We start from the raw sequence: 27,820 nt of genomic DNA on the forward strand, positions 1-27,820 counted from the left end.
TGATAAGATTAAAGGTGAATCATGGCTTCAAAAAACATAGGAATGGTCAAAGGTTTTAGTGATCAGAGAAATGAGCAGAGTCTGAAGTAAAGGCCACCCAGAGACTGCCTTACCTGGGGATTCATCCTACAAACAGTCACCAAACCCCGACACTACAACAAGAAGCATGTACCAAAAGGAGCATGCCATGGCTGTCTCCAGATGGGCCCTGACAGAGCTCTATAAATACAGAGGCAGAAACTAGCAACCAACTATTGGACTGGGCTTGGGGTCACCAGTGGGAGGATCTGGAGGGTAGTCCGGAGTACCTGAAGGGGTTACAGCCCCATGGGAATAAGAATGACTTCAGACACTCAGACACCCCAAGACTCCCAGGGACTGAACCATCAGGATCAGTGGGAGGAGTGGTCTTTGGTCAGGTAAAGGCTCAATAGAGGCCCCAACAAAAGGAAACAGATGGGGGTGGGGGGTGGGGGTGAGGTGGGAATGTGTCAGGTAGAGGGACATACACATGGAGGCAAGTGATGGGAGGAGGGGTAGGGAATCTTTGGGGAGGGGGGCTTTCAGGAGGGGGGAAATTGGGAAAGGTTTTACCATTGGCAACGTAAATGAAGATACTCAATAGAAAAATAGATATTGAGAGAAAACAAAAACCAACAAAACAACAACAAAATGACCCCAGGATCCCACTTTACACCAATCAGATTGACTACATTCAAAAACCTCAGATGACAACCAGTGTTGTTGAGGATATGTAGAAAGAGGAACACTCCGCCATTGCTGGTGGAGTTGCAACCTGTTACAACCATTCTGGAAATCATTCTGATGTTTATTTTGAAAAATGGAAATAGATCTACCTGATGACCTAGCAATACCACTCTTGAGAATATACCCAAATGATGCCCACCATGCCACAGAGGCACGTGTTCCACTACGTTCATAGCAACCTTGTGCTGCTAGGTATCTTAGATACCTAGAAGCTGGAAACAACCCAGATGTCCCACAACAAATCGATACAGAAAATGTTCATTTACACAATGGAATACTACTCAGCTGTTAAGCATGAGGACATCCTGAATTTTTCAAGCAAATGGAAGGAATTAGAAAATATCCTGAGTAAGGTATTCGGACACAAAAGGACACACTAATATTCTCACTAATAAGCGGATATTAGCCAAAAAATGCATAATACCCAACATACAGTCCACAGACCTCAAAAAAGGTCAACAAGCTGAAGTGCACAAGTGAGGACAACTCAGTCCCACTTGGGAGGGAGAAGAAAGCAATCACAAGTGGGGAAGAAGGGTGGGACCTGGGAAGGAAAGTGGACAGTGGTCAGGGGAGTCATGGGAGAGGGGAACCTGATCTAGGATGGGGAGAAGGAAAAGGACTGAAGCCCTGAGGGCCAGCACAAAGAATGTAAACAAGCAACCTTGGAAAGTAGAAGGTTAGGGGAAGGACCCTCCAGAATGTACCAGAGTCCTGGGAGGTGAGCAACTATCAGGCACTAAAGGGAGCAACCTTAGATGCCTGACAGTGGGGAGAGGGAACATAGCCCACCCCCAGCAGGAAGAAAGATAGGGCATCAAATGAGGGAGGGGCATCCCACAGTCACAACTCTGATCTGTAATTGTTCCTCTCTGAAACAACTGCAGAGATAGAAATGGAAAGGAGCCTGAGGAAAAGAGCCAGAGATAGGCCCAAAGTGAGGTCTAGCTCAAGCGGAGGCTCTAAGGTCTGACACTATTACTGAGGCTATGGAGAGTTCACAATAAGGGACCTATCTTGACTGCCCTCTGAATGATCCAACAAGCAGCTGAAAGAGTCAGATACAGACATTTGCACCCAACTAATGGACAGAAGCACCTGACTCCTGTTGTTGAATTAGGGAAGGATGAAAGCAGCTAAGGAAGGAGACCCAGTAGGACGACCAGCACTCTCAATCTGGACCTCTCAGATCTCTCAAACACTGAACCACCAAATAGGCAGCATACACCAGCTGACATGAGGCCCCCAACACACTTACAAAAGAAACCTCCAGGTCTGTATTCATTCAGAGATGATGCACCTAACCCTCAAGAGACTCTAGGGCCCAGGGAGTTTAGAGGTCAGGTGGGCTGGAGGATGAGGACATCCATGTGGAGACAGCAGGGTGGGGAGGAGATATGGGATGTGGAAAGTTCTGAGAGTGGATGAGATGGGGGGATAAAATATTAAGTTTTAAAAAATACATAAATAAATGTATAAATTATTTAGAATGCTACAGAAGGAATTGAGCTGATCTAGTAAATTAGTGTGATAAATTTTCAAGTCTACAGCCTCACTACTTCCATAAATCTGACTTAAATTTCTAGCCCCAGCCATGGGAGGTTGAGTGCCTTTTGCCAAAGAAATCTTACAGCAATATGTATATGTCTAAATTCAACTGATTCTAGCGGTTTATGACTTAGCAACGTCTACGTTGAAAATGAGTTTCTATGGTACATAAAATATTAGACATGTTGACGTGTTAGGGAAGCAGTTGACAGGAGTATTCTGCTTCTAACACCTATGAAGTGTGACAATAACCCGTACAGCCACATATCAGAATAGATGCAGTAAGTGTACTTACATGTCAGTAGTATTCAAGAAGTTTTTTTTGTAAGTGTAATTTAATTAATTTTTTGATATATTTTTTGTTTACATTTCAAATTATTTCCCCTTTCCTGGATCTCCCCTCTCAAAAAGTCCCATAAGCCCTCTTCCCGCCCCTTGTTACCTCATGAACCCCTTCCTGCTCCCCTTTCCTGGTATTCCCCTAAACTGCTGCACTGAGCCTTTCTAGGACTAGGGGCCTCTCCTTCCTTCTTCTTGGGCATCATTTGATATGTGAATCGTTTCTTGGGTATTCTGATCTTCTAGGCTAATAGCCGCTTATCAGCGAGTTCATACCACTGTGAGGTCAAGAACCTTTGATTGGACTTAAGTTTATTTTCTTTACCTCACAATTGAACAGTTTTGGGTCTTTCATTGGTTTCTCTGAAAAAAAATTTTAGTCTGTAGACTCTAAGAAGCCTGTTCTTTTCTACACTTGATCTTAGCCAAAAGGCCGAGAAGCAATAAACCTGTTCTTTTCTACTGAGATAAAGAAATGGACTGAGCCCAGATGTGAGAGAAGGTGTGCATGTGTGCGTGTGTGTGTGTGGGGGGGGGCGTGCGTGCATGTGGGTGTGTTGGGTGGGGAGGAGCTGAGGAGTAGAGGGAGGGAAAACTATCAGAACATGTTGTATTACAAAAGAATCTACTTAATAAAAAGCAGGAGGAAGAAAATATTCATCAGAAAAAAAGGAATAAAAAGACCTAATTATTAAACCTCAAACTTTAATAGCAAGAAAATAAAATAGAATCATATTTTATACTTATTTTTTCTGTTTTTATGGTGAAGATGTAGAGGATAGAATGAATTCATTTAAGGAATGTATTTTATCCTTGACTATGATTCTGAACTAAGTATCATTGTGATGAGAAGTATAATATACTAATCTACAATACTGACTGACTTTCCTGTAGATGAAGCTTTCTGACTCTGTTCAGTAAAGCATATTTATTTTTAAAGTGTCCTGTGATTTTTGCATGTTGGTCTCTACGGTTCATAGGGTTAATGAAGCTGAATTTTCACATATACCTTTGATAGGTTAAAAAAGAATAATGTATTGAGAATATTTGAGAATGAGTATGAATTTCAAAATGTTTTGTAGAAAATTACTTCTCTTCTTGGATAGATATTATTACTGATATCTATCTGTCTCTCATTTCATCTATCTATTTAGCTATTAACATATACTTTTCTGAGAATCTGTTATTTAATAAAAATGCCTATGGTTCAACAATTATTAAACTACATGATTTTAAAACCAAAAGACTGAAGAGGATGAAATGCACTTGTCACTTTGTCAGTTACAGCATAAGCTCTTGAATCTTGACTTCACAATGGCCTGTCACCCTGACTGCTAATGAATCCTCAGACTTCAGTGGTTGGTTTACCAACTGCAGTCTTCAGTTTGTTATATAGTGCCTAGAAGGAAAGCGATAATTTCATATCCATTGATTTGCTCTCAATTCCAGGCTCCACTGTAAAGGTATGTATATAGAAAGCAATTGTTAGCATAGCACAGGAGATGGAGAGGTTTGGAGAGGTGCAGGAATCTAGGTGGAGACTTTGAAATGTACAAGAATGTTTACTTTCCAGAATCAATGTTGATATCCTCATAGGAGCCACAGGAAAGACACACAGAACTGTCACCGGTGTCTGGACAAGATCAACTTCATGACTAATCTTTGAATGCTGGAGTGTTTGCTTGTTTGTACATGTGATTGTTTTTCTGCATTGAGAGTTATCTAGCTTATTATAATAGTTTTGACAGCTCAGCTGAACATCAGGATCATGAAAGCAGAGGTCTTTGGCTTGAGTTGTGGAGATTCATGCAACTACACTTTCAAATGCTAATATACTCCACCTACTCATTTCTAAGTTTTCACCATTCAAGACAGTTTGGGGAAGGGACAAACATACGAAAAAGAAATTTCTGAAGGAAACTGACATATAGGACAATATAGGAAAGGCCAGGGTGTTCACAGGTATGAAAAGAAGTCTAGAATTTTTAATGATGTTTAATTTTTTAATTTCTTACTAAGTTTCCCATTAGCATATCATTTATGTTCAAAGTTACAATTAGTTTTTAATATCACATTCTTCCTTATTTTGAATTTCATACATGTATACAGTGTATTAAATCATCAGTATAAATGCTGCTATAATATTCCTCAGATCTTCTCTTTCAACATTATTTACTGTTTTTTTACTATCATAAACCTTTTAAAATTTAACATGAACATTGGTCTGATAACTTATCCACTGAGTACTTGTTCTGTTAGGTGGAGACCTGTACAAGGAGTATCTTATTTTTTCAACTATATGGAAACCCTTGTGAAGAAAGACATTGGAGGAATACATCAAAACTTGCTGTGCCAAAGCAACATAGAACTCACAAGTGGCAGGAAAAGGAATGAGAGACATCAATCTTTATTTAATGATGCATTGGTTGTGTCTAGTAATCTGTTATTCTGTGCAACATGTATTCCTTACTATGAGAGGCTACACTTTAATTAGGCATTTTGTACAAAACTAAAATATTCTTTTCTTTTTTTTTTTAAGTTTATACTTACTTCATTACTTACTGATTGTAACTTTCTTTTCCTCTACTGTGTTTGGGGTTTGGCAGACACTCCCCTTTACATTTCTCAACTCATTTTGAGAAAAGTTTCAAACACATTTAAAAAAATGAATTATTTATGGTGCCATCCTTCTAGTTGAATTTGGGAACGAATAACAACTTGAAAAGGAGGCAGATTCTGCTTATTCTCTTTTGTTGTAGATGTTAATTAGATATATTCTTTATTTATATTTCAAATATTATCTTCTTTCCTGCCCCCCACCCCCGTGAAAATCCCATGAGCTATATCAGCTCTCCCTGTTCCCCAATCAAACCCCTCCTGCTTCCTGGTCCTGGTATTCCGCTACACTGCAGCACAGAACATTTATGGGCCTGTCCTCCCTTTGATGTCCAACAAGGCCATCCTCTGCTGCCTATGCTTCTGGAGTCATGGGTAACTTCATGTGTACTCATTGGTTGATGGTTTTGTCCCTGGGAGCTCTGGGAGTGCTGAGTGGTTAAGAATTAGTCTGGGAAGAATAATGATTTTGGCTGACCAGATGCCCCAGGGTTCCCAGGGACTGAGCCATCAACCACAGGTACACATGGTTCCAGCCAAAAGAGTGGCAGAGGAATGCCTTGTTGGGCTTCAGTAGGAGGACAGGTCTCTGGTCCTATAAATGCCCAATAGATGCCCCAGCATGGGAAAATCGAGGGGGGAGGGTAGGTGGTAGTGTGTTGGGTGGGGGACATATTCTTGGAGGCAGGGGCTGGGAGGATGGGTTGGGGTATTTCGGGGAGGGGAGGAAACTGGGAAAGGATATAACATTTGAAATGTAAATGAGGAATATATTCAATAAAAAGTGCAAAAAAATTCCAAAAAAAAAAAAAAAAACCAATACAAAAAGAAAAGGAGGCAGATATGCCATATCCCATTCCCTGCTCTCCCTTGTCCCTGTGTGTGTATGTGTGTGTCTGTGTCTGTGTGTATGTGTGTGTTGGCTTGTTCCAATTCAATTATAATTATGTTTCTATTTATTTTATTTATTTGCCCTTTCTTTCTCCCTTTCCTTCCTTCTTTCTCTCTTTCATTCTTTTATTCTTTCTTTTGTTCTTTCTTTCTTTTTCTTTTTTTTCATTTATTTATTTACATTGCAAATGATTTCCCCTTTTCTGGGTCCCCACTCCCCGCAAGTCCCATAAGCCCTATTCTTCCATCTACCCCTTCCCACTTCCCTGTTCTGGAATTCCCCTATACTCTTGCACTGAGTCTTTCCAGAACCAAGGCTCACTCCTCCATTCTTTTTGGACATCATTTAATTTGTGGATTATGTCCTGGGTATTCAAAGTTTCTAGGCTAATATCCACTTATCAGTGAGTGCATACCATGATTGATCTTTTGAGACTGGGTTACCTCACTTAGTATGATGTTCTCCAGCTCCATCCATTTGTCTAAGAATTTCATGAATTCATTGTTTCTAATGGCTGAATAGTACTCCATTGTGTAAATATACCACATTTTTTGTATCCATTCCTCCGTTGAAGGACATCTAGGTTCTTTCCAGCTTCTGGCTACTACAAATAGGGCTGCTATGAACATAGTGGAGCATGTGTCCTTATTGCATGCTGAAGAATCCTCTGGATATATGCCCAGTAGTGGTTTTGTCATGGTTTCTCCATCTACAGTGATTGAGAGTTTCGCTGGGTATTGTAATCTTGGCTGGCATTTTTCTTCTCTTAGAGTCTGCATGAGATCTGCCCAGGATCTTCTAGCTTTCATGGTCTCTGGTGAGAAATCTGGTGTAATTCTGATAGGTCTTCCTTTATATGTTACTTGCCCTTTTTCTCTTACTGCCCTAAGTATTCTTTCTTTCTTTAGTACATTTGGAGTTTTGATTATTATGTGACGGGAGTTATTTCTGTTCTGGTCCAGTCTGTTTGGAGTTCTGTAGGCTTCTTGTATATTCATGGGCATCTCTCTCTTTAGGTTAGAGAAGTTTTCTTCCATAATATTGTTGAAGATATTTGCTGGCCCTTTAAATTGTAGATCTTCACACTCATCAATACCTATGATCCTTTATTTGGCTTTCTCATTGTGTCCTGGATTTCCTGGATATTTTGGGTTACAAGCTTTTTGCATTTTGCATTTTCTTTAACTGTTGAGTCCATGATTTCTATGGTATCTTCGGCATCTGAGATTCTTTCTTCTATCTCTTGTATTCTGTTGTTGATATTTGCATCTATGGTCCCTGATTTCTTCCCAAGGTTTTCTATCTCCAAAGTTGTCTCCCTTTGTGCTTTCTTAGTTGTTTCTACTTCTGTTTTTAGATCCTGAAAATTTTTGCTCAGTTCTGTCATTTGCTTGTTTGTGTTTTCCTCTAATTCTTTAAGCGATTTTTGTGTTTCCTCTTTCATGACTTCTGACTGTTGATCAAGGTTCTCCTGTATTTCTTTAAGTGATTTTTGCGTTTCTTCCGTATTGGCTTTTGTATTCTCCTGAATTTCTTTCAGTGATTTTTGTGTTTCCCTTGTAAGGGCTTCTAATTTTTGATCCATTTTCTCCTGAATTTCTTTAAGTATGTTCTTCATGTGTTCCTGCACTAGCATCATGACTAGTGATTTTAAATCCAAATCTTGTTTTTCTGGTGTGTTGGGGTATCCAGGACTTGCTAATGTTGGAGAATTGGGTTCAGATGCTGCCATAATGCCTTGGTTTCTGTTAGTAATGTTCCTACGTTTGCCTTTAGCCATCTGGTCTCCCAGGAGTTAGATGGTCTTATTGTCACTGGCTGGAGCTTCAACCTACTGTGGATCTTTAAGGTTATTTCTGCAACACTGGGTGACTGGGTTTCTTCTGGCACAGATTACTGATATGCTGGCTTCCTCTTTTGTGCCTTTGGAGCCCTTCTCAATCTTGGCTCAAGCAATGCTATACTTAGGTTGTCAAGGTCAACCAGGTGTTCTCTGTCTGCTCTATTATGGAGGGAAGAAGTTGTGGTGGGGGTCACTCCCTCTGTTGATTCTCACATAGGACCCAGGTCCTACGATGGACTGGCTTGCAGATGAACCGCCTATGTGCTCAGTTCCTGAGTGGAGGCAGACCCCTGGTGGTTTGCACCACCAGAAATCTAAAGCTCAGGGTGTTACAGTACCTAGTGATCCTTTTGTGTCCCTGCAGACAGCAAATATGGCAGTGGGGCTTCTCTCCTTCCACAGCTTCCTGGGCAGGACACGGGCCCCGAGCCCGGCGGGCTGGCAGACAAAAGCAGCCTATGTGCTCAGTTCCTGAGTGGAGGCAGACCCCTGGCAGTTTGCACCACCAGAAATCTAAGGCTCCTTTTCTTTCTTTCTTACCTCCTTCCTTCTTTGCTTTCCTACCTCCCTCCTTCTGTCCATCTTTCTCTCTCTGTCTCTCTTTCTCTGTCTCTCTTTCTCTCTGTCTCTCTCTCTATGTCTCTCTGTCTCTCTATCTCTCTGTCTCCCTGTTTAAACTCCCCCCCTCCATCTCTTTCACACTTTCTTTCAAGAAAGGACTGATCTCTCTATGGGGAACAGCACAACTGTGATCTCCTGACAGTTCCAGGTAAGCCAGAACTACATCATCATCACCATCATTTTACATTTGTATCTTCTCACCAAAAATAAAGGAAAGGAGAGTCAACTTGGCTAGCAGATAAAATTGATAAAATTAAATCATTAAAAACTCAAGTATGAAATTTCATCAGAAAGATGAAAATGGTCATCTTGTGGAACATCATGAAAGTAGCTTCTCCACCACCCTAACCTGACCTTACCACCACTTCTGCTTATTTCCAGCTCCTGAGTGCAGGAGTTACTGAGTTTAGGCAGTACAGAGTTTAGCATGGCAGGCAGGGACACACCTGGGGTCTGAAGACATGCAAGATCAACTGTCAGATTTAAGGCAGAAAAAAAGAAAGGAGAAAAAGACTGATCAAGGAATCAATAACTTTCAAATGGGCTTGGGTATTGGTAGTGGGAAAGGAGTTTCCATCCTTGGTGGTTAAAAGACACAGCCACATTGGAAAGTTTAAACTTTACATGTCCTGTTCACCTCTGAGACCTCAATATGGTGGCCAGGAAAATAGGTCTCTGAGCTGGCATAGTGGCACAAGCCTTTAATCCCAGAAGACACAGGCAGATCTCGAACTGGAGACTAGCCTGCCACATATAGTGAGTCCCAGACTGGCCAGGGATATACAATGAGACCCTGTACTTGAAAAATAAAACAAAATAAGAAAAGGAAAAAAAACCCCACAAACCAACAAAAACACAAATCGTGCCTCTGATATCCAATCTGGGCAGCAGATCTGATTGTCAATCTGGGCAGCCAGGCTTCTGCATCTCCTCCTCCCTAACCTCACACGGAGGCTGCACTTGTGAACTCTTCTTCTCATCAGTGCCAGATGGAGCAGCACAGGCCTATTTATATGAGACAGGAAACTCCCTTCACCCATGCCTTTGACTGGACACCCGGCACTGATTGACTGAGTCTGTCGTACCCTATGTTAGAGACTGGTTCTTTTTCTTGCCTTCTCTCCTTTACAGAGGTCAGGCCAGCATCCTACTCTTGGGTGTTACCTGCTTCCTCTCCCTCTCTTCCTGAAGCCCTTGCATTAATTCATCCAATGATCTTTCAGTATATCTCAACTTTTCTAAAAACTGGGTGGACAAAATAGTGCTTCATGAGCAAACGATCACTTCTTGATGAACAACTGATTGCTCCTAATCTACTGTTGGGCAAGTGTCCCAGATAGACATGCAACTGTGTTGATAACAAAATGAATTCTAGCAGGAATGAAGACATCTATCCTGAGTGTGAAGAAGCTGAAGGTTCTGTTTAGGTCAAAGGTCAAAGATGGCTCAGGGTAAAATAATAGGCAACATGAATTCTCTGGGATATCTCGAGGAACTAAAAGGATATTAGCCCCCCACTAAAGAACAGAGATAGTAATAACAGAGAGAGGTCACTGCCTCTCTCCTGAAGCTTCCAGAAAGACACTGTGATACTTGAGTCAAGGACCTCTATCTAGAAATTAGGAGTATGGCTTAATAGTTAAAAGCCCAAGTTCTAGGGATAAATAGTTTAGGTACGAATTTCAGCTCCTTTGTTTTCTGGTTATGTGAACTAAAGAAAATTATTTAATATTTCTATGCAACCTTTTCCTTATTTGTAAAATGGGAGTTTATAATAGAGTAATAAAAAATATGTGATTTCAGTGTTGAAGGAATTACATTTTGGAAGATGCTTACAACACTTATGTTTTATACATTAAGCTCTAGAAACTGGTTATTTCACTATTACTAGTAATTCATTTAAAGACACACTTTCTTAGTGTGGGGAAAGCACTAGCCTTGATTTCAGAGACTGCCAAAATATCACAACAGAAACATTGATTTTTGAATACTCTACTGAAAAAGAATACTGCGCTTCAAACCAAGGATGTCAGTAGTCTTTATTAGGTTAAATTATTGTAATCATGTACAACAAAAACGATTTTAAGTTTGAACAAAAAAGAGACAAGAGTTATTTAGGCTACTACAGATTACAAAGCAGGATATTCAAAGGGCTGTTTGGAGCCAGGCAGATGGTGGGCACCTGCAGTCCTAGCTCCTTGGAATATGCTGAGGTATTAAGCCCAGGAGTTTACAGACCAGCCTGAGCAACATAGTGAGACTGTAATGGGATCTGTTGCCCTCTGCTGTTAGTTTGAATGAAGCTCACAAACATAAAATCAATAAATAAACCTTTAAAAAATCTATTCTATCTGTACTCTAATTTTAAGGGGGTTGTTAATGCGTTACTGGCGAGTTGGAGACAGTCCAGATTAGTTTGCAAATTTAGCTGTCAGAGGTCACTGTTAATGTATAAACAATGACAGTCTGCATGGCTGCAAAGATCAGTGAATGTTGTTTAAATGATATACATTGCTTCTCTTACTGCTACTAATATCAGAATTTTCTAAATATGGACAGATAGCTTTTAGTTTTTTGTTTTGGATATTTGGTTAATATGTTTTGTCCCTGTCTCTCTGAAATTTGATTTTATATCATTTACAAAATGTTTTGTTGTAATTATATAAGGTAAAAATCTTTTTTTTTCTGGAAAAAAAACCAGCTTAGGAGAGATGTGACATGGCATAGGAATTATTGTTATTATTATTATTATTGACTGTATGAGTCAATTTCTATAATTAGTTCTGCCTTTTCTATGCACCTCATCTAATCATCAATCACATTAGTTCATTTCTTTCAAGAATCCATACTAATGAAAATAATAGTTATGTGATATTTGAGCTGAGTTTTATGAGAAAATGAGTCAATATCCTTGCTACTTTCCCCTATTAAGCAACAACAAAACACAGATGTTAACCCTGCCTTTAACCACTTCCCCACTGGATTTCTGAGGAGGGAAGACCTTTAAACCCCACTCCCATCCCCAAACAAGTTGACAAAGACAGAACTGGGAAGAAACTGGAGGTTTTTGACACCAGCCTTCCTTCACTTCTTGGAGCTCTGGATTTCAGAGCCTAAAGGATGCTGTGGTCCCATCCTCCCAGCGGATGTGGCCCAGTCTGGACTCAATGGAGCTTCAGGTCATTTTTTTTTTACATGAGCCCCTAGGTTGGAGCTCTGGATCACTGAGGTCCAGAGGATGCCGTGGCCCAGGATTCCAAGGCAATGTTGCCCGGTTTGGGCTCACTAGAGCTTCAGAACCTTTTTGTTTTTGTTTTACTTCAGGAGCCACTCAGTTCCTGTGGCTGGGGATCTGAATTTCTGAATATGAAAGGATGCTATGATCCCAGTTTCCAAGAGAAGTGGCCCATCCTGTTGGTGTCTCTGAAGCTTGGAGTCTTACTAGTTTGTTTTTGTCCTGTGGGACCCCTCTAACCCGAAGTAACAACAACAACAACAACAACAACAACAATAATGTTGGATTTGATGTTGGAGAGGTCAATGTACAATAAATTCACAGAATAAGAAATTTAAAATGATCAGAATACACACAAATAATGCACAGTGCCTGATTGTCACAAGCCACACCAGAGAATTCACTCATCCAAGTAAGTAAACACAGGAAACAGGAATCATAGCAAATGGAGCTTCAGGAACTGTGAGCCGTGAGCCATAGGGCAGAAAAACAGGTGGCCAGAAAAGCCAACAGCATTGAAGTGTCCTGTTCTTTAATGTCACCAACCAAAGAACAGTATGTTAATATATATCTGCATGCCAGGCGTTCCCTCTTTCTCCATGTTCCTTGTCACCTGGACTGAGTGAATGGTGGAGCTAAGGGCAAGGAGAGCACTTGTGTGTGCTGAAGATTCCTGTTTCTCCTCCATGACAGGTCCACTTGGTGTTTCTTTCACTGAGTTCCCAAATTTCCACAGGTCCTCGATTTGTGTGTCTCTGTTTGTCTGCCATGTAAATCCTAAGTGCACTACTTTGCCCTTTTCACGGCATTGCTGTCTGGGGTTAAGCCAGCAAGTTTTTGTTGTTGTTGTTATTTGATGCCTTTTTGTTTCTGAGCCTCCATCATTTGCTGTGTGGAGAAGTGCAGTTCTCAAAATTTTTTGCTCTTTTTTTGGTGGGGGGAGGAGGCTCTTTGTCCTGCTTTTTCTGTTGTTCTTGGTTTGGTTGCTTGAATTGTTCACTTTTGAGTCCCAGCTTGCTCATTTTGTCCACAGAAGATCCAGCTTGTTGTTCCCTATAGCATCTGCCACTCTCCGTTTCTGTGGACTGATGTGGTGTTCTTGTACTCTCTTCTGGCTGGGACCTACACCATGCCATTTGAGAAATGGACACTCATGGGGAATAGTCATTCATTGCAAGTGGTGGCCACACTCCTCTTTCTGCCAGCAGGCCCCTGCCTCTCCTCCCTGTCAATGTTAATGGTGTGTAGAAGGATGGGGTGTGGCTATTCAGCCCAAAGACTGTGATCCTCTATATATCTTAAGGTGGTTCATGGGGTCCCTGTGGACATCACGTTCTCTGTTATCCTCATGCAGTTCACTCAGTTCCTGTGTTCCATTTAAACCTCTTCCCCAAGCCTGGAAGTGTGGTTGACTGATCCATTGTGGTACATGCCCTTCCCATCCAGTTCATGTGTGTGCCATGCTTGCAGTCCTCTGGATGCTCAAATTGCACCCAGCAGTCAAAAACAGGCCACTGATGATCTATGACTCTTATCAACCTAAGACAGAGGCATGAACTGAAATGCCTTATTTGTTTATTAATAAACACTAATATGGCTGTGTTTGCTTAAATAACACAAGTAATCTGCTAGTGTCCTCTGGGATGGGTAAGAGAGAGTATAGACACAGTGGTAAGCCAGATGCAGCAACCAACCACCATAATTCCCAGGAAGGACCATAGAGGATAAGTCAATCCAGTGCCCCAGTCCAGCTAATTTTTAATAAATAAATAGGGAGGAATTGAGCCTTTCCTCCAGCCTTGAGCAGGATAATTCAGACCTTGTTTTGCCACAGTTGCCTACCTAGGGTGGAGCCTTCAGAACTAGGAGAAGTCTATTGTTCTTCCAGATCTGCAGCTTCCTGCAAGGAGCCAGCTACCCACTGAGCAGCTGAGCCTGTTTTCCTGACCAGATTCTGGCATATTGGGGGATGGGTTTCTCCCCTTTAAATTCAGAGTTATCCATTAAACATTGGGCCTTGATCAGAACATTGTCGGGGCTTCACGATTCTCTTTCTAGACCGTTCACTTTCAGCACCCCCTGTCCCCTGCTCTCCTTCCAGGTGTACCCAGTTTGACCAAGGCTGTGGGATGGCAAACACTCCTGGAGCACATTTCATTGGTTCTGTGTGAAAAGCTTGAGGGATGTGAAAAGAAAGGACAACAGCTCTACCTGTGAGATACATCCTCAAATCTTGAGGGAGGAGGCATGGGCCACAATAAACTAAAAAGCAAATGCTCACCCCACTGAAGACAGGAGTGGAGTGGGGATTCCCATGGCCAAAACTACTGCAGAAGATGTTTAGAGCATGCCTTGGGGTGGGACTGTGCATCCATATAATCCCCTTCAGAGCATAGCAGGCTGCATCAACTCAGAAGTGAGCACCTTGATGGTCAAAGCCTGAAATGCTCCCTTAGCATCGGAAGGTTCTCAGATACCTAAAGAATGCAACTTTTTCTCATTGAGGGTGGAATGTACCCTCAGAGTACCCAATGAGCTCCAGACCACAACAACCATAAACTAGCTCCATGAGTGAAATGCAGCACATAAGACCTCCACGGTAAGTGTGGAGCATCCGCACTAAGCCTGTCCTCCAGGGTATCCTGAGTGTTCAAGACCGGAGAGGGACAGATACTGGCCCCCCACACAGTGTAGCAAAAGGTCATTGACAAAAAGAAACTAGCCTTTACCATTCAGCCCCTCTCTACATGGCCCTACAGAGGAATGCAGCAGCTTGGGGCAGACACTCATCCAAAAAAGGACTCCCTTTTCAGACAACAGGGAATGCCAGAGCCCCTTTTACCATACTTTCTTTTGGCCCCCTCAGGCCTCTTACTGCAAAATGGAGCACAGATGACACACCAAGAAACAGAAAGCACCACCATCAACTCAGAAGTGAGTACCTTGAGGGTCAAAGCCTGGAATGCTCCAGGAGCACTGGGGGGTTCTCAAGCATGGGGCATTCCTGCAATGGACAGAGAGGGCATGCATTGAAATGGATCAACCTCCCTTCTGGCCTTGGGGAAGAGGTTCAAATGGAACTCAGGAACAGAGTGAACTGTGTGAGGACTTCAAAGTACACATGTCCACAGGAAATCCAAGAACTACAGTGAGAAGTGCAGAGGTCACAGTGTTTAGGCCAGATAACTACACCCCTGTCTTACACACAACCTGATGGTGTAGGGAGGAGACATCCAAAGCTGGAAGACAATATGTGGAAAACACAACATTATACAACCCTTGCCACAGAATAAAATCAGTCTCTGGGGAAAAGTATAGCTCCAATTGCCACCGAAAAAAAGAAAAAAGGAAAGAAAGAAAAAAAGAAAAGAAAGGAAGGAAGAAAGAAAGAAGTTAAACAGGACTTCATCTAAGTTCAAGAAACAATGACACTAGAGGGAAGATATAACTGTAAAATAAAAACCATAATCTTCTATTGCCTTGTTTTATTTTGTCTGGGGATAGCATTTCTCTTTGGGTAACAATGGCAGCCTTGGGACTTACTCTGTTGACTTAGCTAGCCTCAAACCTACAGAGCCACTTGCACCACCATAGCAAGACAAACGCTAGAATATTTGTTCTTGTTTGTTTATTTATTTATTTATTTATTTATTCATTCATTTTTGATGTATATGCATGGCAATCTGCATATAAGCCTACATGCCAGAAGAGGGCACCAGAAACTAGGAGGACCCTCTATGTGGCTCCCTTGGAATTGAACTCAAGCATCCATAGAAAGAGCATCAGATAGGTACCTTCCATCTGAGCCATCTCCAAAAGCTGTAATCTTCACTGGCCAATTAATGCTAATATCAGCACAAATGAAACATAATCAGTAATCACTTGAGGTTATTGATAAAAAGGTAAATTCTAATGAGATGGAGGGTAGATATCTGCCTGCTTCTTCTTGTGTCATTTAAGGCATACAAATAAAAAATGTTTGTCTTTTATCCAAAATCTAAATAATTAAGGTGGGGTAAGAACTCATGGGTTGGGATTAACAATTTCTACCACATACTGTTTTGTTTTTGTGTAACATAAGTAGGAGTCTCCTCAGACATAAGTCTGGAAAGGTAAAATGGATAATTTTGAGGGGGTGGGACAGGGTGTATTTGACATAGGATTTGTCGGTGTGGAGAAATCCCTGTCAAGGAAGAAACTCAGTTCGTCTTTTGCTGCCTCTCTGAGACTGAGATTAAAAGCATTTATATCTACTCCCAATTTCTTGTTCTTTCTTCAACCCATGGAAGTTTTTGTGTTAGATTGTTTATTTGTTTCTAATTTCTTGTTCTGTCATTTGATTGACCTCACCAAGATGTATGTTGCCATGCGGATGGTATCCATCTTTCCATCTTGGCTAATGACCTCCCGAAGATGGAAGCAGCCCTGTGACTTAATTTGGCAGGTCATATTTTTTTTTCCTCTGTTTAGTAATCTCTAGAGAACCAGAACCCAATTAAACCCAGTTTGAATGTGCAGAATTGTGAGGAAGCACCTAAAAGCAACCAGAAGTCTCATAAAATCCCAAGATACATGAATCAATCATTTGTATTTGTACAAAAATCGATGACGGAAGACCAGAGCCTCAGGTAGCATGCAGAAACATAGAGTGTTTATTCTGCAGAATCCAACAGCATGCAGGAGTCAACCATTCTCTAAAATGGGGACCCCGAAAAAGGTATGCATGCCTTCTTATAAGTAACCAAGGGAACTTTCTAGAAGCATTAGGTAATCTGCAATTTCATTGATGGGTGCTAGAGTCTAATAGGTGCTTCCTGTTCTGTATTCCTGTGTCATGAACATTCAACCATGTGATGAAATAGGGCTGCCCAGCCCAGATGGTTTTTTCTGTGATATGGTATTTCCCAATCTTTGTGATTGTTCTCAAGCTGTTCTTGGGGATTTTATGATCTGTTCTGGATTTTATGGTCTGTTCTTTGAGCTCCTGTTTTATGACGTAGTATCTGGAACTTATGGTCAATGCCTGTAGCTTGTGTCTTATAACTTTTAAAAAATCAAACCTGATCCTTAAATGGAGGTAAATGAGGTCCTTAAATGTAGATGAATGGGGTTTATATCGCCCTTTCAAATTTTAAGTCTTATTGATTTTTTTCATTAAAATGCATAATAAGAGACAAACATAATTAATTGTCCTTGAGTCCTTCTACATACTAGGCAGACTTAGCTAGTTTTGGTTTATTTGAGATGGAGTTTCACTGTGTAGCCTTGAAAGACAGAGGCAGAAAGAACTATAGACAGACAATAAAGAGTGATTAAATAAATAGATAAATATAAATATTTATAGTTATTCTGGAAATCCTTCTGTAGGTAAGACAGAGTTAGAACCCAGAGATTCGATAGCACATTGGATAAGTGCAATACTGTATTGATTTCAGTAGTCTGATTGGTTGTTTTTGGTTTGTTTGTTTGTTTGTTTGTTTGTTTTTGCAGGAATTGTGGCCTAGTACATACTAAAAAAATAAATAAGTAAATCTCTTTCAAACACAAACATGCAGTAGGTAGTAAATAGGTAATAGAAACATACATGTGAGAGAGGGGACATGAACCAGTTTCAACAGCCCTCAATGCATGTCTCATTCATCTGTCGATGGAGGAGAGATTAGGGAAAGTTGCAGCATGGAAACCACAGAAGCTTCCAGAATCAAGGACCCGAACTATTTACTACATCAGCAGCTATTTGACTGAAGCTTTAGATTCAAATGTTAGGGATTCTGACCCCTTCCTTGCATGCGAAATGTAATGAAAGAAGCCATGGATCAAGGGCACAAGAAATTTGCAATTTGAATATTTGTTGTTGTAGTAGTTGTTACTCACAGGTTTTTTTAATTGTTTTTGTTGTTGTTGTTGTTAGTGGTGGTAGTTTGTTTATTTTTAAGTATCTCAAGGATATAAGCATTATTTTATCTGTATACCTTAGAGATAATCAAGTATCTATAAGTTAAAATGAGAAAACTAGCACACAAATGTATTGTATTTCCCATTGTTTTTATTTAACGTAACTAAGGAGTTCCTGAGACATAACTCTATAATACTAAAATGGCTGACAGAATCTTAACAAATAGCCCTTCTGGCTTTGCCCATTATGTATCTATGTTTAATGGGTTTAAGTCCCTCCATACGCAGGGTAAGCAATTGTCACCTGACACGCAACTACAAATTTAATTTTAGCTGATCTGACTCCTTCATCTGGCTTCTGATAGAGTTACAGGCTGGCAATAAACCAGGCAGGCAGGCATTTCCCTCACCAAACACACAGACACACAAAACAATAATAAAATCAGGTCTACAGGCATGTTGGCCATCATTGTTTTCCAGGACTGTATATGCCCCAAGAATTGTAGATCAGGGCCAGAAGTCTCACCACCCACGGGGAAGGCAAGAAAGAGCTGACAGCCATCCACAACTTTAATTTCAGCAGAACTGACCCCTTCATCAGCATATGAATGCACCAGACATGCAAGGGTTCATAGACAGAAAGACAGACCAGAAGACAGGCAGGCTGGTCAGAAGGCAGACAGTTAGACAGGCAATCAATGCCCTCCCCTTCACAACACACAGAAAATAAAGAATAAAATCATGTTGTCAGGCTTATTGTGTAGCAAAGGTAGCCCTCCTCTTTTTTTGGGGTTGGGGGTAAAAACTCATAAAGTCACAATGGAAATCATTTCTGTGGTTTCTCAGATGATTGGGAATAGTTCTACTTCAAGTCCCAGCTACACCACACTTGAGCATATACCGAAACGATGCTACACTTCCCACAAGGATACTTGCTAAACCATGCTCATAGCAGCTTTATTTATAATCGCCAGAATCTGGAAACAACACAGATGTCCTTGAACTGAAGAATGGTTATGATGCAGAAAATGTGGTACTTTTACACAAAGGGAACACTATTCAGCCATTAAAAACAAGGACATCACAAATTTTGCAGGCAAATGGATGAAACTAGAATATATTCAGAGTTAGTTAACACAGAACCACATGGACATGTGTGGCATATACCTACTTAAAAGTGGATATTAGCCATAAAGTACAAGACAACCATGCTATAATCAACAGACCTAAAGAAACCAAGAAACAAGGAGGGCAAAAGAAAGGATGGATAAATCTTTCTTAGATGGGAAAACAAAATAGATATTGGAGGTTGATGGAAGAAGGGAACTGGCTGGAAAAAGGAATGGGGAGGTGAGCGGGCCAGGGAAGATCTTATGTAGGGAGAAGAGGGGATAGAGAAGAAAGATCAGTGGGAATGGGGAGGCAATCTCGAGGATGTTCCAGAGACCTGGGATCAGGGGAGGCCCAGAGGGTCTATGGGTGAATCTAGCTGAGACTCCTAACAGGGAGAGAAATGGATCCTGGACCCAAAGTGTCCACTTCCTTTAGCCAGGCAGCATTCCCATTGCAAGGATAAGGATAACAACCCACCTACAAAGCCTTTGGCCAAAAATGTGTCCCGCCTATCAGATGTCCAAGTGTGTAAAAACACCCAACACAACAACAACAGCAGCAGCAGCAGTAGCAAACACACTACTATGGATTGAATAATAGGTATGCCCACATGCACTGATAGTGGGAGACTTCAATACCCACCAAGGGACCTCTCAGAAATGGACAGGTCATCCAACAAAAATTAAAGAGGGAAATATCAGAGCTAACAAACATTATAAACCAAAGGGACCAAACAGATATTACAGAACTTTTACCCAAACACAAAAGAGTATAACTTCTACTTTGTACCTTAGAATGTTCTCCAAAATTGACTTCATATTTGGAGACATAGCAGGTCTCAACAGATGCAGGATAACTGAAATGATTCCCTGTACCCCATCAGACTACCAGGGATTAACTTTTACCCAAACACAAAAGAGTATAACTTCTACTTTTTACCTTAGAGCACTCTCCAAAATTGACTTCATATTTGGATACAAAGTAGGGCTCAACAGATGTAGGATAACTGAAATGATTCCCTGTACCCCATCAGACTATCAGGGATTAAAGATGAATATTAGCAACAATAGAAACAACAGCACATTGACAAACTCATGGAAGTTGAATGATTTTCCAATGAATAAAATAATGGATCAAGAGAGGAAAAAAGGAAGAAATTAAGACTTTCTAGAATTTAATGAAAATAAGTACATAATATACCAAACTTATTGGACACAATGCAAGCATAGTTGAGAATAAAGTTTATTATGTACTTCATTCTTATTGTAAGTTGGAGAGATCTCATACTAACAACCTGACAGCACACTTGAAAACTCTAGAACCAAAAGAAGTAATCATACCAAAAAGCAATGCACAGCAACATATAATCATACTGAGGACTGAAATAAACAAAATAGAAACAAAGAGAACATCAAAAAGAATCAATTAAATAAAGAGTAGATTCCTTGAGAATATTAACAATACAGATTGACCTTTATCAAACTAATGAAATGATGGAGAGAGAACATCAAAATTAACGAAATTTGAAAGAAAAACATGGACTTAGGTGAAACCAAGAAAATACAGAGAATCATGAGGGCATACTTTAAAAAAAAAAAAACTTTACACAATTTTCAAATCTAAAAGAAATTGACAGTTTTCTCTATTGTCCTCACTTATGAAAGGTAAATTAAGATCAAATAGACAATTTAACAGACCTATAACCCCAAGTGAAACAGAAGCAGCTAATAAAAGACTACCAAACAAAAAAACCTCAGGTCGAAATGTTTTTCTCATATAATACTACCAGACTTTCAAAGAAGAATTAAGAAAGGAGTTGGATATAAGATTAAATTTAAAAAATTAGTAGTCTTTCCATAAACAAATTACAAAGAGACTGAGAAGACAATAGTGAAACAAGTTCTTTAGCAATAGCCTCAAATAATATAAAATACCTTAGGGTAACTCTAACAAAGCAAGTGAAAGACTTGTTTGATTAAAAATTTGAAGTCTTTGAAGAAATTGAGGAAAATTTCAGAAGATGCAAAGATCTCTCATGCTCATTTATCAGTAGGATTAATGTAGTAAAAATGGTCATTTGATCAAAAGCAATCAACAGATTCAATGCAAATCCACACCAATATTTTAACGTAATTTTTTTATATATCATGAAAGAATAATTTTGTCATCCTATGGAAAACAAAAAATCAGAATAGTTAAAAGCAAGCCTGCATGATAAAGACACCATTCCTGATTTCCAGTTATAGAGGTATTGTAATAAACTCTCAAGTTATTTGATAAAATATATTATTTTATCAATGGAATCAAATGAAGCCACAAACAAAAATATGGACAGCTATGGATACCTGATTTTTGGTAAATAACCCAGAAATATAGAAGGAAAATAAAATAGTATCTTCAATAAGTGGTGCGGATCAAACAGGATGGCCATATGTAGAAGAATGTAAATAGGTTCATATTTGCCACCTGCACAAAATTCAGGTCTAAATGGATCAAAGATTTCATCATAAAACCATATATACTGAACATGAAAAACATGAAAGTAATAATAGCCTTGAACTCATTGGCAGAGGAACAACTTTTCTTGACAGAATCTCTTTAGCACAGGCATGTAGATCAACAATTAATAAATGGGATCATGAAACTGACCCGTTTCTGCACAGCAAAGCACAAGCTTGCAGAATGAGACCATTTTTTTTCACCAACTCCACATCTGATAGAGGACTAATATTCAAAATATGGCTTAGGTTCTAAAATCAACAATTGACAAATGGGACCTCATGAAACTGAAAAGCTTCTGTAAGGCAAAGGACACTGCCAATACAATAAAACTGCAACCTACAGATTGGGAAAAGTTCTTTACTAAACCTTTGGATTCTGCTTTCTCCTTCCTCGCTATGTAACCCTCCTGTGCCTGTCCACCAAACCTGGTCTGTGGTCTCTGCTGGAACCAGAGACAAGGTTGCCTGGCTGAAGGCCTTCAAACATGTGGTAGCCGGACCTCACTTTCAACCTGTGCCATAACCATCACCACCACTAACATCTGCATCTGGACATACAAGGCAGTCCTCTGCTGCGTATGTGCCCAGAGCCACAGACCAGCCCATGTATGCTCCTTGATTTTTGGCTTAATCTGGGAGTTCAGAGGCTTCCTGGTTAGTTGTCACTGTTCTTCTTCCTATGGGTTTGCTATTCGCCTCAGCTCCTTCAGTCTTTGCTCTAAATCTTACATAAGGTTCCCTGAACTCAGCCCTATAGTTAGCTATAAGTATCTTCATCTGTCTCAGGAAGCTGCTCTTAGAACCTCTCAGAGGAGAGCCATGCCAGGCTCTTGTCTGCAAGCACAATATGGCATCAGTAATAGTGTCATGGTTTGGTTCTAGCGCATGGGATGGATCCCAAGTTGGGCCAGTCACTGGATTGCATTTCTTTTATTCTCTGTTCCATTTTTGTCCTTTAATTTCCTTTAAACAGGAATAATTCTGGGTGAAAAATTATGAAGATAGGGGGTTGACCCCTTGTCTCAACTGGATGCCTTGTCTATCTACTGGAGGTGATCTCTTCAGGTTCCATCTCCTCATTGTTGGACATTTCAGCTAATGTCATTCCCTGGTAGCATCTTAGGCCCCTAGGACTCTCTAGAGGTTCCCTCTGCCTCCCACCCGCCACTGCTGCATATTTTGATTCATTCTTCTAACCCCATGGGCTTCTCTCTTGTATCCACCCTCCACACATGTTTCTGTCCCTTTCCCCACACTTTCCTTCCCAGGTTCCTCTCTCCCTCTGCATCCCATGATTATTTTGTTCCCCCTTCTAAGTGGGTTTGACTATCCACACTTGGTCTTTCCTTAAGTTCTTAAGCTTCCTGTGGTCTGAGAGTTGTATTATGGGTATCCTGAACTTCTTGGCTAATATATACTTATCAGTAAGTACATACCATCCAAGTCCTTTTGGGTCTGTGTTACCTCACTCAGGATGATATTTTCTAGTTCCATACATTTGCCTGCAAAATTCATGAAGTCCTTTTCTTTTATACCTCTTCATCTTATTTGACTGTCTTATTACTTTTTGATTACAATCTCTATAATGACTAGAAAGTTTGTCATGTGTTTGGTGTATGTATGGGTAATGTAAGCCAAAGTTTGATTAAAATATCTATAAAGAAGACACTTAATTAAAATTCCAAGAGCAGCATTTCTTGAAATACTGATATGTTTGCAAAGTTACACTATATACTCACAATTGTTTTCTGCTTATCATATGGGCCATTGTGAGGAAAGTAGGCATTAATCAATATAAAGTCAAACTCTGACCACTCAGAAGGAGCTATGGGATCCATTTGCATTAAAATAAATTCTTAACAGGGTTTATAGACTAAATAAAATTGTGTGGATTGTGTGGTTATTTTCTTGGGTTTCTGGACCAATTTCTCATACTAGTAAAGCAAATAAACAAACAAAAGGAATAGTATTTAGGTTGCTCCATAATTGTGCTTTGAAAAATCACATTTTTCCAAAATAAATGCATAAGTGAAAAAAACACATGTTCAGTATTTAGTGTAATATAAAACATCCCAGACACTGCATATGCTATACTGATGTTTGTATAGAAACATCAGTATAGAAAGAAAATTTAACATAGATACCTACAACTTGTATCAGTCTTGGGTATCAAACTGATCTAAGAATACTGTGTGTGTGTGTCTGTGTGTGTGTGTGTGTCTGTGTGTGTGTGTGTGTGTGTGTGTGTGTGTGTGTGTAGCTTTTGCTACCCATGCTATGCTCTGGGAATGGACTGCACTACTAGCCCACAACCAGAGAATATTGGATCAGTGAACCAAAAACACAGACACACAGTTGTTCAATTTTAATTTGCCTTATTGACACAATTTCTGGGTGCTACTTATCTCCCACCTGGAGAAGTATACCCTTCTCATTACTCATACCTCGGCACCTCTCCACCTGCCCTCAATTTAGTTGCTCACTTACCTTTCATCCCAGATCTACATTCCCACGTTTTCTTAGAAGTAAGGAGAATCCTGTGGACTCCTGGCTGGTGAGATGCAAACTCACAGAGGGTGCCATAGAAACTGCCCTGGCCTCTAATGTCTTCCCTTCTTTTCAGTGAGGAAGCTCAAGACTGGTACCTGGATAAATGACAACATATACCATGAAGAAGAAGGCAGAGAAGCTCTCCAGTATAATCCCTAAGTGAAGTGGATCTGCTTGAGAGCAATGCAAATGATAGGCAATAGAATAACTCCATGTCTGTAAAAAAGGATGACCTTGTGTCCTGAGTACTAGTTATATACTCAACACATGAGAATGAATTTCATAGGACTGCGTGTATTCCTTTTCATTTTCCAACCTCTATACAAATGGTTCAAAGTAGAAATAGCTCATTTACATTCAAAGCACAATTGGTTTAGGATTACTAAAAACATTCAATAGTTATAACAAAAGTGTGATCTGATGAATGATTCTAAGAAAAATGTTTTATGGGAGAGCAAACTTGAAATAGTTGTCTTCTCCTTTTAAAAGTAGATGTATTTCTACTGAATATTTCTCATGTTTTTCTCAATATTTCTATGAGACCAAATTGTCCCTGAAAAACTATTGATTAACAAAGGTTAAATAACTAATACACATCACAGTGTACTCTTCTGTAGGTCAGAGTTTTTTGAAAGTTGGCCACAGTGGTACAACAAAATGGATATTGATTCTACCTGAATGCTTACAGGAAAACATACAACCAGCTGGCTCAACATTTCATGTTATTGGTGGGCCCTGCAGTTCATGTGGCAAACTCTAGTTCCCAATGTGATGCTAAAAAAGATTAGGCCATTTATCTCTATATTCCAGGGACTTTAATACAGGAATTTACTCTGCACACTATTAAATGGAAAGGTAAACAGAAATCTAAGCACAAACCCTTTATCTACAATCGTGTACCACCTCAAGATATCCTATTGCAATTGTGCATGCAACAAAGCTTGTGGAAGGAAAGAGCTGATGTGTCATTTGACTTAGGACCACTCCATGATATTTAATCCATACACTGTACTGTTTAGAGTCCCAAGGACCTGAAGACCATGAGGATAGATAGTCCAGGGTCCGTGGGTAAAACAAAATACTACTGGACTAAAAACCAAAGTATATTGTGATAACATGATTCCTAATGGTATTCTGTACTTATAGATGACTACATTGTTCAGATATCATCAAATAAGCTTCCTGATTAAACAGATGGCAAAAATATAAAGACCCACAACCACATATTGTGCAGAGGGATAAGCCTTGGAACATTCAACCTAAAATAGGAGGTCTCCACAAAATCCCTTCTGTCAGAGGTCAGGTAAGCCTATGGATGTGGAGGAAGGAAGTATGTGAGAGCCAGAGGTGATGAAGGGCACCAAGAAAATAAGGACTTCTAAAGCAACATGAGCACAACTCTTATGAACTCATAGAGACTGACGCTGTAGTCACTAGACCTGCATGGGTCTGCACCAGGTACTCTGTGCTCATATTATATTACATTACATTACATTACATTATATTATATTACATTATATTATATATTATATTGTTATATATTATATATTATAATATATTATATTATGTTCTATTATATTTTATCAGTATTTTCATAATATTCCTCGGGGTGCTAATGGATGGGTCTCTGTTTTTTGAACCATCTCTTGAGCTCTTTTCCTTCTGTTGGTTTGTCTTGTCCAACTTTGATATGATAGGTATTTTACCTCATATTTTATTTTGTTTTATTTTTTTAAAATATATAAATTATAGAATGAATAAATAAATAAATTAGCAAATGAGTGAAAATTACCTCCTTGTGGGAAGGTTATCAAGTGAACTGTCATTTAAATATGCTAGGAAAGGAAAATCAATTTTTTCCATTGGAGTTACTCTGGGTATATGAAGGACTCCATGACAAACCACATGTTTAGCAGTATCAGAACAACATATGATATATTACAAGTCGTTTTTATTTGTGTACAGCTTGGTTGGTTTGTGATTTACCTTTTTTTTCTTTTGGGGTAGAATTTTATTGTGTTTTCTAGGTTTGGATGTTTGTTTTATAGGGTTCTGTATGGGTTTGGGTAAAGGAATTTAACATAGTGTGGGAAGGGAGAGGGAAGAATCTAGAAGGACTTGGTAAAAGACAAGAATATGATGAAACATAATTAAACTTTACAATGTTTAAAATGATAAAACATGTTTTTTTATATGTGAGGTACAAGATCACATTAAACATAATGTGCAGAAAGTAACAATCTCTGGAGAACTTGTTCTAAATGGGATGCCTTTTTAAATATAATATACTTCCTGATTGCTGCCTCACATAACATTTCTTTATAGATTCTGAGCTAAGAATTTTTTTTTATGTCTCTATCTCATTTATGAATTGGGTTATTTGGGTTATTGGTGTCTTAACTTTTTGATATATATATGTGTGTGTGTGTGTGTGTTTGTGTGTGTGTGTGTACATATATATAGGATATTAACCCACTATCAGATGTAGGGTTAGGGAAGATCTTTTCCAAATCAGTAGACTTTCATTTTGTCCTATTGAAAGTGTCTTTTGATGACTGTGGGGCAAAGTGGTAAGCAGGGATCACCAGAGTAGAGGATCACTTGGGACACACCTGGCCAGGACTCCACCTGCACCTAGGAAGTCCACAAGTGCCACAGCCAGACAGCTGGGAACCTACCCTGCTGGGGTACACTGCAACTAGGGGGTTAGAGGAAGTCCTTACATCAGAGGGGTGACACTGCCATCTTTGCACCTGTGACTGTGTAGTAAGCAGGGATCACCAGAGTAGAGGATCACTTGGGACACACCCAGCCAAAACAATACCTGCCCCCAGGAACTCAGCAGCTCTACAGCAATCTGTGCAAGGGAAAAGCAGGTTACCCAGGGTTGCTGAGATAGGCTTGCAGGCACACAGGAGGGGCAAGCACCAGGCAGAGACAGCTGGACCAACTAACACCAGAGATAACTAGATGGCAAAAGGCTAATGTAGGAACATTGTTAACAGAAATCAAGGCAATATGGCACCATCCAAACCCAATTCTCCCACAACAGCAAGTCCTGGATACCCCAATACACCAGGAAAGCAAGATTTGGATTTAAAATCTCAGGTCATGATGCTGATGGAGGGCTTCATGGAGGGCTTCAAGAAGAACATAAATAATGCCCTTAGAGAAATACAGGAGAACACATGTAAACAGGAAGAATCCCTTGAAGAAAGAAGGGAAAAGACAATAAAAACGGGTGAAGGAATTGAACAAAACCAGCCACAATCTAAAGATGGACATAGAAACAATAATGAAATCACAAAGGGAAAAAACACAGGACATAGACAACTAAGGAAAGAAGTCAGGAGTCATGAATCCAAGCATCAACAACAAAATACAAGAGATAGAAGGGAGAATCTCAGATGTAGAAGATACCATAGAAAGCATTGATACAACAGTCAAAGGAAATAAATAATGCAAAAAGCTCCTGACCCCAAACTTCCAGGAAATCCAGGACAAAATGAGAAGACCAAACCTAAGGTATAGAATAGAGTGAAGATTTCCAACTTAAAGGGTCAACACAATTATAGAAGAAAACTTCCCTAACCTAAAGAAAAAGATGCCCCTGAACATACAAGAAGCCTACAGAATTCCAAATAGATTTGACCAGAAAAGAAATTACTCCCGTCACATAGTAATTAAAACACCAAATGTACTAATAAAGCAAGAATATTAAAAGAAGTAAAGGAAAAAGTCAAGTAAAATATAGAAGTAGGCTTAATAGAATTACACTGGACTTCTCACCAGAGACTATGAAAGCCAAAAGAGCCTGGGCAGATGTCTTACATTCCCTAAGGGAACACAAATGCAAACCCAAACTGCTTAATCCAGTAAATCTCTCATTTACCATAGAT

General features: G+C 39.8%; 1 protein-coding gene and 1 pseudogene across 1 annotated transcript in view; one reads left to right on the forward strand and one right to left on the reverse strand.

The window, feature by feature from the left end:
- Positions 1-27,820, forward strand: part of LOC127683492 (rho GTPase-activating protein 20-like) — a 785,040-nt gene that overhangs the window by 374,405 nt on the left and 382,815 nt on the right. The window lies entirely within an intron of this gene.
- Positions 3,009-3,100, reverse strand: LOC127683973 (uncharacterized; annotated as a pseudogene).

The sequence above is a fragment of the Apodemus sylvaticus genome, chromosome 4, assembly GCF_947179515.1.
Source record: "Apodemus sylvaticus chromosome 4, mApoSyl1.1, whole genome shotgun sequence".
Lineage (NCBI taxonomy): Eukaryota > Metazoa > Chordata > Mammalia > Rodentia > Muridae > Apodemus > Apodemus sylvaticus.